Below are 9,628 nucleotides of genomic sequence, written 5' to 3' on the forward strand. Positions count from 1 at the left end.
CATGGGGTTGCAAAGAGTTGGACACGACTGAGCGACTGATCTGTCTGTGGCTTTTGTTGAATTTCTTCTGAAAGAAGATCCATAGGTTAACGTTCAGTGTTAACTTCCCAGGTCTTGACCTGTCACCCAAGGGGTGTTCCAGACTAGGACACATGAGGCCAGATTAGGGGTCACACCGGTGCCCTGGAAACACCCCCTCCGGGGCAGGTCCTACCCAGGGGGCTTCTGCATCTGGGGCCCAGAGGACCCCAGTTCCCCAGAGCCCCCCTTTCCTGGGTGTCAGGGGGAGCAATGACGTCCTAGCTCTCCCTGCGGGGAGAGGCTTCTCCTGGCTTTGGCTTTTGAGGGGCGTGGGGATGAGAAGATGTCTACCCTCGAGTCCGGATCTCATGTACATGCACGTCTTTAGCCATCGGGAGAAGCCGGCTCTGAAGGCACCGCGCTCCGCTCACCGCACGGACAGTTTGTCGAGGGAAGGATGGCAGTGAATGGGGAGAAGACCGAGCCCCGTCCAGGTGGAAGGACCTCCGAGCTTAGAGCCTGACCCAGCCCTGGCGGGAGGCAGGTGCACCTCCAGCTGGGCACTCATGCGCCCTGGGGTTCCTCCATTCTGACCGTCTGTGTCTCAGACACTGGCTTCAGCTCTCCAGCCACAGTGGCCTCCTTCGGGGGTCTTTGGCCCATCTCTCTGAGGTCTCAACCCAGCCCTGAGGGTCCCTCTGCACTCCCCATTCTCATTTCATCTCCTCGACTCCAGGGCAGGGAAGACATCTCTGGATGGGGACACAGGGCAGGTCAGGAGCCGGTGCTGGGCAGCAAGTGTAGACGTCTGTTCTCTGGGGTGAGATGTAAGGTCAGAATGTGTCCAAGAGGTAAGATTCTGATGGACATAATATCAGGAAAATAGTCAACCTTGAGTTGTAAATAAATACAGCAAAATTATCTTAAAAAGGAGAACTGAAGTAAACGCGTTTGGGCTCTGAAAAAAATAATACTGATTATAATCAACCGTGTGACTTTTGAATCATTTATATCTAACCTGATTGAAGTTTTGTTCCAAATGTTGACTATTGCCATCAACTCTGCAAATACATGTTCTATATTCATACTTAAAAATTAATGATTTTCTTTGTTTTATACCCCCAAAAGGACAAATGCTCCAAATAGAGTGTTTTAAAGTAGTTTTATATTTGATTTCCCATTTTTAAACAAGTCCGCATCTCTTAGGACCCCAGAAGTGAATTCTATGTGTTTATAAAGCTATCAGATACGTTGAGGATGCTGCAGTAAATGGAATCTGAGGGCCTCTGCTCGCAGCAGCTGCGGTCCTGTGATGTGGGGCTGTGGGCGTCTGTAATCAGAGGACTGTTTTGCTCCCTCACTGCCCCTAAAACCGTCTCACCTGCAAGGGGCACCTCATTGGACATTGCTTTGCAAATGTTTAAGATGCCTCCACCATGTACTTGACACCTGCACACAGCTGTACTAAGGTACCGTTTGGGTTTATAAGAAAAGAAGTCCGAGTCACAGGAGGTCCTCAGAGGGTGGACAGGTTCACACATACACCAAGGAGCGTGAAGACACGAGGGAGCTTATTCCAGGGCCCCGAGTCCGCAGGGTCGTGCGCCCTGGGTGCTCGGAGGGTGAGAGGCGCAGCCCGCGGCCTGAGCGGGGACCGCCGGGCAGGTGGCGTCGGGACGTCAGGCTCGGTGGGGGGCAGACGGCAAGACGGAGCTCGCTCAGCACGAGTTCACTGCGAAAACTGAAGAAAGATTGAGAAGGAGGCCGGCGAACAACGCGGCAGGCAGCTTCATGTTCAAGTTGTCCACACTGCAGTCTTGATTAAAGGGCTCGGGGCTGCCTCAGCGGCCCCTTCAGAAGAAGCGGGTCCCTGGCGTCCTGCCTGTGGACGGACCTGCACCGGGAGGCGATGGCTCTAAGATCCAGAGCGGCCGCCGGGCAGGTGGTGCTGCCCCCTGCCGGCCGACCCCGGCTCCCGCAGACCGCGAGGTCCCCCGAGGAACCCTGAGCAGCAGAACCGGGCCAGCAGCTTCCTTGTGACGCGGGTTCGGCCGCTGCCCGGGCCCAGGGCAGCGTCACGGCCGATCAGCGCTCCCAGGTTGTGAGTTTTCTGCGGCGGAGGAAGTGGGTTTCCTTGGATTCCTTCCAGTTTTGACTTAGTCGTGCTCCTTACGTGGAGAGATGGGCTGAATGCCCAGTGTCCCTGGATGCCCCCCACCCCCAGGGCCCCTGCTCAGGAGGCACGGCTACAGGTGAAAACGGCTTGAGCTTTTGGGCAAAGGCAGCTCAGGGGAGGGCGAGGTTTAGGACTCGGAGACCCAGGAGCAGCGCCTGGACCCACGCAAGCCTTCTTCACCCACTGCCCCACTGGGGTGCGGTTCTGAGTCCACCTCCCGGCTCTCAGTGCTCCAGCAGCATCTGGACCTGTGCTCCCAGCGGCGGGAGGAGCGTCTGGACGTCCCGTCTTCAGGGAGCTAGGAACCTGCTCTGGCTTCTTAGGAGAACCGCTGCCCTGAGAGACTTCCCCTGAGAAACCAAAGCAACTCAGGCTCGGGGTCCAGGGCAAAGTCGTGTTCACCAATGAGCGCAGGTCCCAACAGGGCACCAGGGCACCTCGGCTGATGGGGTTGGCTCGGGCCTGGACCCCTCTCTTCCACGGATGCCTCCCCGCTGCCCCGGCCCGTGGTCCTGTCCAGGGAGAGGGGCCTCTGGAAATGAGCACCATTCTCACCCAACTGTGCGGTCCATTTTCTAGAAAAAGGACCTCTCTTGGAGCCTATCAGATCAGACATGTAATATGTGCAGATACATAGCGACTGTGACCTCCCCCCAAGTTGTATACACCGCCCACCCCCCGACATTACACAGACTCTGAGCTTCGTGTCCTGTGACTAGAGAGCTCGGGGCATGCAGAGCGCAGACCTGGCATCAAGAGGAAAAGTCCTTAAGCGAATAGAAGACGGGCACCGTCCCAGGCCAGGCATCTTCTGGCACCGCCACTGGGGCTTCACCGCATGCTAATCAGCAGTGGTGAGGACACGCACTAGTAAGTGGGTTTCTCTGGCGGCCCCTGCACCACAGCCCTGATGCGCGAGTTGGGGCGCCGGGGGCTCCGGGGGCCGCCCAGAGACAAAGGGAGAGCGACCGGGACCTGCCCCAGTGTGTGTCACTGCCCAGCGCCCGCCCAGGGGGAGCTGAGCTCTGCCTCCAGGTCTCGCTCCAGTCCGATTGCCAGAAGGATCTTCCCCGAGAGATCAGGTCCCCGAGGATGGAACTGTGAAGCTTACAATGGCCTCGGTTTAAAGGGTAAAGCGAAGCAGGCAACTTCATTACAGTAAAACACTTAATATATGTGAAACATAACTTCAACATAAAACAGTGCACAAATATAAATGGTTTTTTATTTTTCCTTTTTTTTACCCTTTTTTACTTCTACTGTGCTCACTGCATCTCTGAGACGGGGAAGGCGGGCCAGCCTGCTGAGCGGATCATCTCACAGCGTGAGGGACCCAGACCATCACCCTGTGATGATGGCAGCCACGTCTCAGGAGAGCCGGGAGGAGAGTTCTCAGAGCTGTTCACAGCCTCAGCACACACCCGGACGCGGAGCCCTTCACAGCCTCAGCACACAGGAGTGCACAGGCGGACTCGGAGCCTGGGGGCTGCCAGGGCCACATGGGGGGCAGCGTAGGGCAGGCCCCCTCAGGCGGGCCCCAGGGTGACGCTGGGCTATGGGCTCCGGGGGGAGGATCACGGTTGTGCCCAGGGTCAACGGCTCCATCCGTTTCCGCCTGCACCTGGGCTTGTTCTGATTCTCAGTTTTCTAAGTTTATGCATTCCTATTAAAGTTCTATTTTTATCTCTTTCTGTTTCATAATTGCACCTTTTTATTTTCATTTTAATGCGTTAACACCTGGGGGATAAACTGCTCAGACTTCGAGCCCCACGTTTTGTGGGGACCCTGTTCTGGCAGTGGGAAGTCCACCCCTTGGCTCCCCTGCGAGCTCAGGTTCTGCTGCACCTCTTTCTCCGGGAGACAACTCTGAGCAGGTAGAACTTAATCATTAGATTTGCTTAATATCCGAGGATACTTGGATATTTGATTAATATCCAAAAAGAAGTTCTTTTTCCTCCAAGAACTCATGTTGCCTTCCCTGGTCATCCTTCCTGTGTCCTGGTCTCTCTTAATTTCATCCGAAGAGCCAAATAAATACAGAGAAAGAACACAGCAAGGACTGCCCCCCAGCTGCGCAGCCGGAGCTGGAGCTGAACCCAGGGCCTCACTGAGGCGGGCGGGCCGGGCTGCCTTTGTCCTCCCCGCGCTGGGGGAGGTCACCGCTCCAAGGACTCCCCCCATTGCAGCCAGGGCACGGGGGGCAGTGTCCTTCCATGGAGCTCCGCGGCGGCCGCCTCGGCAGGTGGTGAGGGCCACACACACCCTCCTCCTCCGTTAGCTTCTGGGATGCCGTGAGAGTCGCGCTGGCGTTTGTTCAGAAAGTCTTCACAAAGGCAGGTGCGGGTGGGAGGGGTCTGGGGCCTGCAGACCCAGGTCAGCCGGGGGAGGCGCCAGCGGGCGCAGCGTCCGGGATGCCCACCAGGGGGCGCTGCCGGCCCGTCCCTCGAGGCCTCGTCCCTGCGGTCGGATCCAGACGCCGCAGAGGCTCCCGGCGTCCTGGGCGCTTCTGCAGGGTGAGGCTTCCGGGTCCATCCCCGAGACTAACGCTGAAAGGCCGGCCAGAGAGCAAGGAAGCTCCCACTACATGCATTCAAACGTGTATCTAGGATCCACAAGGATTTGATGACGCTCATAGTCTGATTGGAAATATGTGTGTGTGCACAGGTGTACGTGCTACATGCCTATGTGTTTGTGTGTGCTGAGGTGTTTGCACGTGTGTGCCTGTGTCCCCTGTAAACAAACCTGCCGGGAAAGGAGGCAAGTCGGCCCTCACTCAGAGCTTGATTCAGGCCATCTGCTGGCCTCCGGAGCCCACGGCCCTTCCGCTCACAATTCTGCCTTTTCCATAACAGGGACTCACAGACTCAAAACCACCTTGTATCTTCAGATCAGAACTGTAACATTCCCAGCTGCTGACAATGCATAGCCAGGTCCGCCCAGGTTAGCTGTGTGAGGTGGGTGGTGTGGCCTGAAGTCGACCACAAAGGCCTGGATTTCCTTCTCTGATAAACAAGGTGGGCGAGGTTCTTTCTCTGCAAACCTGGAAGTCCAGGCCTGCCCCCGTCCTGGCTCCTGCTCATCCCCTCTTCCCAGGTAGGGACTGAGCCACCTGGTGACAAGTTCTAGCTGCCCTGTTCTCACTGTGTTCTTCCCCCATGAGAGACATCTTTCTAGAAGGCAGATCTGAGGTCCCCACCCTGGGGCAGGTGGACAGCCTGCACACCTCCCCCAGCAAGCACCCGGCAGAGTGAGATGCCTGTAGCTTTCCGGGTTAAACGCCGTGGTTCCACTTGGCAGCCCTGTCGCGGCTGGGTTGTTGGACTGGTAACAACCTGTGTCTGGTGCTCAGCTTGGCCGGAGGGGCTTCCAGGTGGTACAGTTGGTGAAGACTCTGCCGGCCAATCCAGGAGACACAAGAGACACGGGTTCAATCCCTGGGGTGGGAAGATTCCCCGAAGGAGAGCATGGCAACCGTTCCAACATCCTTGAATGAGAAATCTCATGGACAGAGGAGCCTGGCGGGCTTCAGTTTATGGGGCTGCAAAGTTGGGCATCGGAGAAGGCAATGGCACCCACTCCAGTACTCTTGCCTGCAAAATCCCATGGACGGAGGATCCTGGTAGGCTGCAGTCCATGGGGTCGCTAAGAGTCGGACACGACTGAGGGACTTCACTTTAACTTTTCACTTTCATGCATTGTAGAAGGAAATGCCGATCCACTCCAGTGTTCTTGCCTGGAGAATCCCAGGGATGGGGGAGCCTTGTGGGCTGCTGTCTATGGGGCACGCAGAGTCAAACACGACTGAAGCGACTTAGCAGCAAAGTTGGGCATGACTGAGCACGAGCTGGCTGGCTCAGGGCCAGGGTCTCCGAGTGACTATGGACTGGTTCAGCAGCCACCAGAAACCCCCCACGATGCCTGTGAGTGGAAGGCTTTGAAATGAAAGTTTAAGCCTGTGGACATGGGTTTGGGTGGACTCCGGGAGTTGGTGATGGACAGGGAGGCCTGGCGTGCTGCGGTTCATGGGGTCGCAATGAGCTGGACACGACTGAGCGACTGAACTGAACTGAAACGGATCTAGAATCTGATTTTATACCATCTGCCCATGTGCACTGGTGTTTAAGAAATTAACACAAAAGTTGATCCATGCCAGTGATATTCCTGGAGTACATAAGAAAAGCAAATAAAATGACATTCTGAGCAGACTGATAATCCAAGTGGCATACAGTACTTTGAGGAAAAAAAGAAAGCTCAATAAGCAAAATAGCTAATTATAAAAACTGAAAAATACACAAGGAAACAGTGCATTTTTGTACAATGCTAGCAGATTCAGTAGTAATTATATCAGGGAACATGAAAGAAAATATTGAATATATTTATTAATAAATAAAATATTTATTATTATTACACAATAAATTTATGTAAAATAATCAGAGTATTTAATTCTAAATATTGATTATTTAATACAATATTTAATATTTATTAAATATTTAAATAATAAATATTGATTAAATATAATAAATATTGAATGTTTAATTCTAAATATTCAAAATATTGAATAGAGTATTTCTATTAATAAATAAATTATTTATTATTATTGCATAATACATTTATGTAAAATAGATAAACGGCAATATGAAAACTATGATAAAATAAGCTGAGAAGAATAGGCAGATATGGGAAGAATACAAAAAGATTTTCAATAAATAAGAAACAGAGTCCTCGAAATTTTGTATTTGGTGATCGTGTAAGAAATGGAAGAGCAAGGCCAGTTCCCTGCGGGTTCGCTGGTTAGGACTCCACGCGCCCACTGCAGGGACATGGGTTCACCTCCGATTGGGGAACTAAGAGCCAGGAGGCCACACAACACGGCCAGAAGGATAAATAAACCAAAGACGTGAGCGAGAGGCCGTCTGAAGAAATGCCCTGGCTGCTCAGCTTCTCACCCGGGGGATGTGCTGGGGGCTGAAGCCCCGTCAGCTGCCCCTCTGACCCACCCTGTATTTGGGAGAAGCTGCTCTTGGTGGGCCCTGAGCCGGGGAGGCCTTGCGGCAGCTCTGTCTGGGGACCCGCCATGGAGGAGACGGCTTGGGAGGTCTTCCCGGCCCCACGGCGGTGCCGTCATAACCTGGCTGCGTCTGGGTCTCTTCCAGCCCAGTCCCTCTTCTTCTCCTCGACGGGAGCCGGCCTGCATCGCAGTCTGAAGACTCGCCCCTCTGCTCCCCTCACCCAGCAAGCCTCTCGCAACATCTCACCCGACCTGACATGAAGGCATAGCTGATATTTGAAGGATGAGAAGAAACCATTCACGAAAGGGGGGGAGAATTTAGAAGGGAACATCCCACAACAGAATGTTAAGGAACCCCGGGTGTGGAGCAAGAGTCAGAGCTCCTCATTTTAAGCCAGGAGCGGCCAGGGCCCCGGCTAGCGGGTGGCATTTCATGAAGTGCTGACCTGGGAGGGTCCCCTGTCACCCATCTCGAAGACCGTCAGGGATAGAGTTCGGAGGAGGCGAAGTGCAGGCTCAGACCTCGGGGAGGCACAGGGGCCGCAGGGGAAACACGAGATTGTGCTTCCAGATCCGTTTGCAGCCCCGCCCACCGTGCAGATCCAATACAGAGGTGGAAAGTGGTGGAAAGTAAAGTTTTCTTTATTTCAGATGCTGGCAAGCAAGAGTGGGAGGGTGGACTCCTGTCCAAAGGCAGACTCCCCATCACTGACAATCAAGGGACAAGAGCTTTTACAGACAGAGGGAAGGGGCTACTGCAGAAGCAGCACCGTCAGCTCTGACTATCATCTTGGAATGGGTCGTCTGACCCAGCATCATCTTGGTTGTTTTAGGTACAGCTAATCTTCAGCTCCAGGCTTTGTCTGTTTCCATTTCCTTGAGGCCAGTTCCCAGAATTGTGGAGTTTATGTCATGGCAATAGTCTGGTCATCGTGTGGTTAACCTCTCCATCTGGTGGGGATTCAGTATCTATAAGACAGCTCACAGGATATGGCTCAGGATTTTATCTACAGCCCTTGAGAAAGAACTAAAGGTCCTTGACTTGACTGAATGACTAAACTATTATTTAGTCTGTTGGACTGTTTTTCTTTAATCTGCATTTTCTCAGTTCTCTGAACTTATTCTTTGGTTAAAGTTTATCCGCAGACAAAAGGCAGGCAGAGGGCACGGAGGGAGGGGCCTTAGGGCCTTGCTCCGTTTCAAAGCCACACGCCATTCCTGCTCCTGGTTCCTGGAGCTGGCTGCATCTATAGCAACCACACTGAAACAATAGTGTTCTGTTCTAGAATTATCCCTTGACCTACATTGGGTTGCCCCTGAATTTGCCTTTTCACTGCTTCCTGAAATATGACATCATTGGTTTGGAAAAATGGAATGTTCTAGTTTCCACTGGGAAAAAAACCTCCTATCTTAAAATCAACAGTTTTAGTAAAGATGCTTCTTAGGGAATGGCCCAGAGAAGAAAGAGGACCAATCTTTATTGAAATTGTACCGTGTATCTAAAGCTAGATCTTTTTTAAATCTTTATTGCAATTGAGGTATAAGTGATATACAAGAATTGCAATCTTATTTTCAGACTTTAAACTTTTTATTTTGCACTGGGGAGATCCAACCAGTCCATTCTAAAGGAGATCAGCCCTGGGTGTTCTTTGGAAGGAATGATGCTAAAGCTGAAACTCCAGTACTTTGGCCACCTCATGTGAAGAGTTGACTCAATGGAAAAGACTCTGATGCTGGGAGGGATTGGGGGCAGGAGGAGAAGGGGACAACAGAGGATGAGATGGCTGGATGGCATCACTGACTCGATGGACGTGAGTCTGAGTGAACTCCGGGAGTTGGTGATGGACAGGGAGGCCTGGCGTGCTGCGATTCACGGGGTCGCAGAGTTGGACACGACTGAGCGACTGATCTGACTGACTGACTGACACTTGATTAACAATGCCGTGGTAATTTAGGTGAACAGTGAAGGAACTCAGCCGTCCACATACACGTGTCCATTCTCCCTGGAAGCCCCTCCCATCCAGGCTGCCACATAACACTGAGCAGAGCTCCCTGTGCTCTACAGTAGCTCCTTGTGAGTTATCCGTTTTGAATGCTTCAGTGTGTACCGGACACATTTCCTTGAGTTTAGACGTCTGTCTACACCCTCAGTACTTCCAAGATACTAAACATATCCATCACCTCCAAAGCTTCTTGTGTTCTTTCATGATGAGTGTGTGTGCACGTGTGTGTGTGTGTGCACGTGTGTGTGTATGCGTGCATGTATGTGTGTGCGTGTGGTAAGAGCACTTGACAAGAGGTGTGATTTTGAAACGCACAGCACAGAGTCACTGACCGTGGGCACTGCTGCTATCACAGATTTCCAGAACTCACTCATCCTGTGAAACAGAGAATTTGTACCCAGAACAGCGACACCTCTCTCT

At 52.8% G+C, this 9,628-nt stretch overlaps 1 long non-coding RNA gene across 1 annotated transcript; it reads right to left on the reverse strand.

Moving 5' to 3' along the window:
* Window positions 1–1,164: 1,164 nt before the first annotated feature.
* LOC132346153 (uncharacterized) lies at window positions 1,165–8,578 on the reverse strand. The gene is made up of 2 exons (XR_009495899.1): window positions 7,652–8,578; window positions 1,165–6,358 (listed from the first exon to the last, which is right to left on the reverse strand). It is a non-coding gene; the product is annotated as an uncharacterized lncRNA (long non-coding RNA).
* Between the last annotated feature and the right edge of the window lie 1,050 nt (window positions 8,579–9,628).

The sequence above is a fragment of the Bos taurus genome, chromosome 9 (assembly GCF_002263795.3).
Source record: "Bos taurus isolate L1 Dominette 01449 registration number 42190680 breed Hereford chromosome 9, ARS-UCD2.0, whole genome shotgun sequence".
Taxonomy (NCBI): Eukaryota; Metazoa; Chordata; class Mammalia; order Artiodactyla; family Bovidae; genus Bos; species Bos taurus.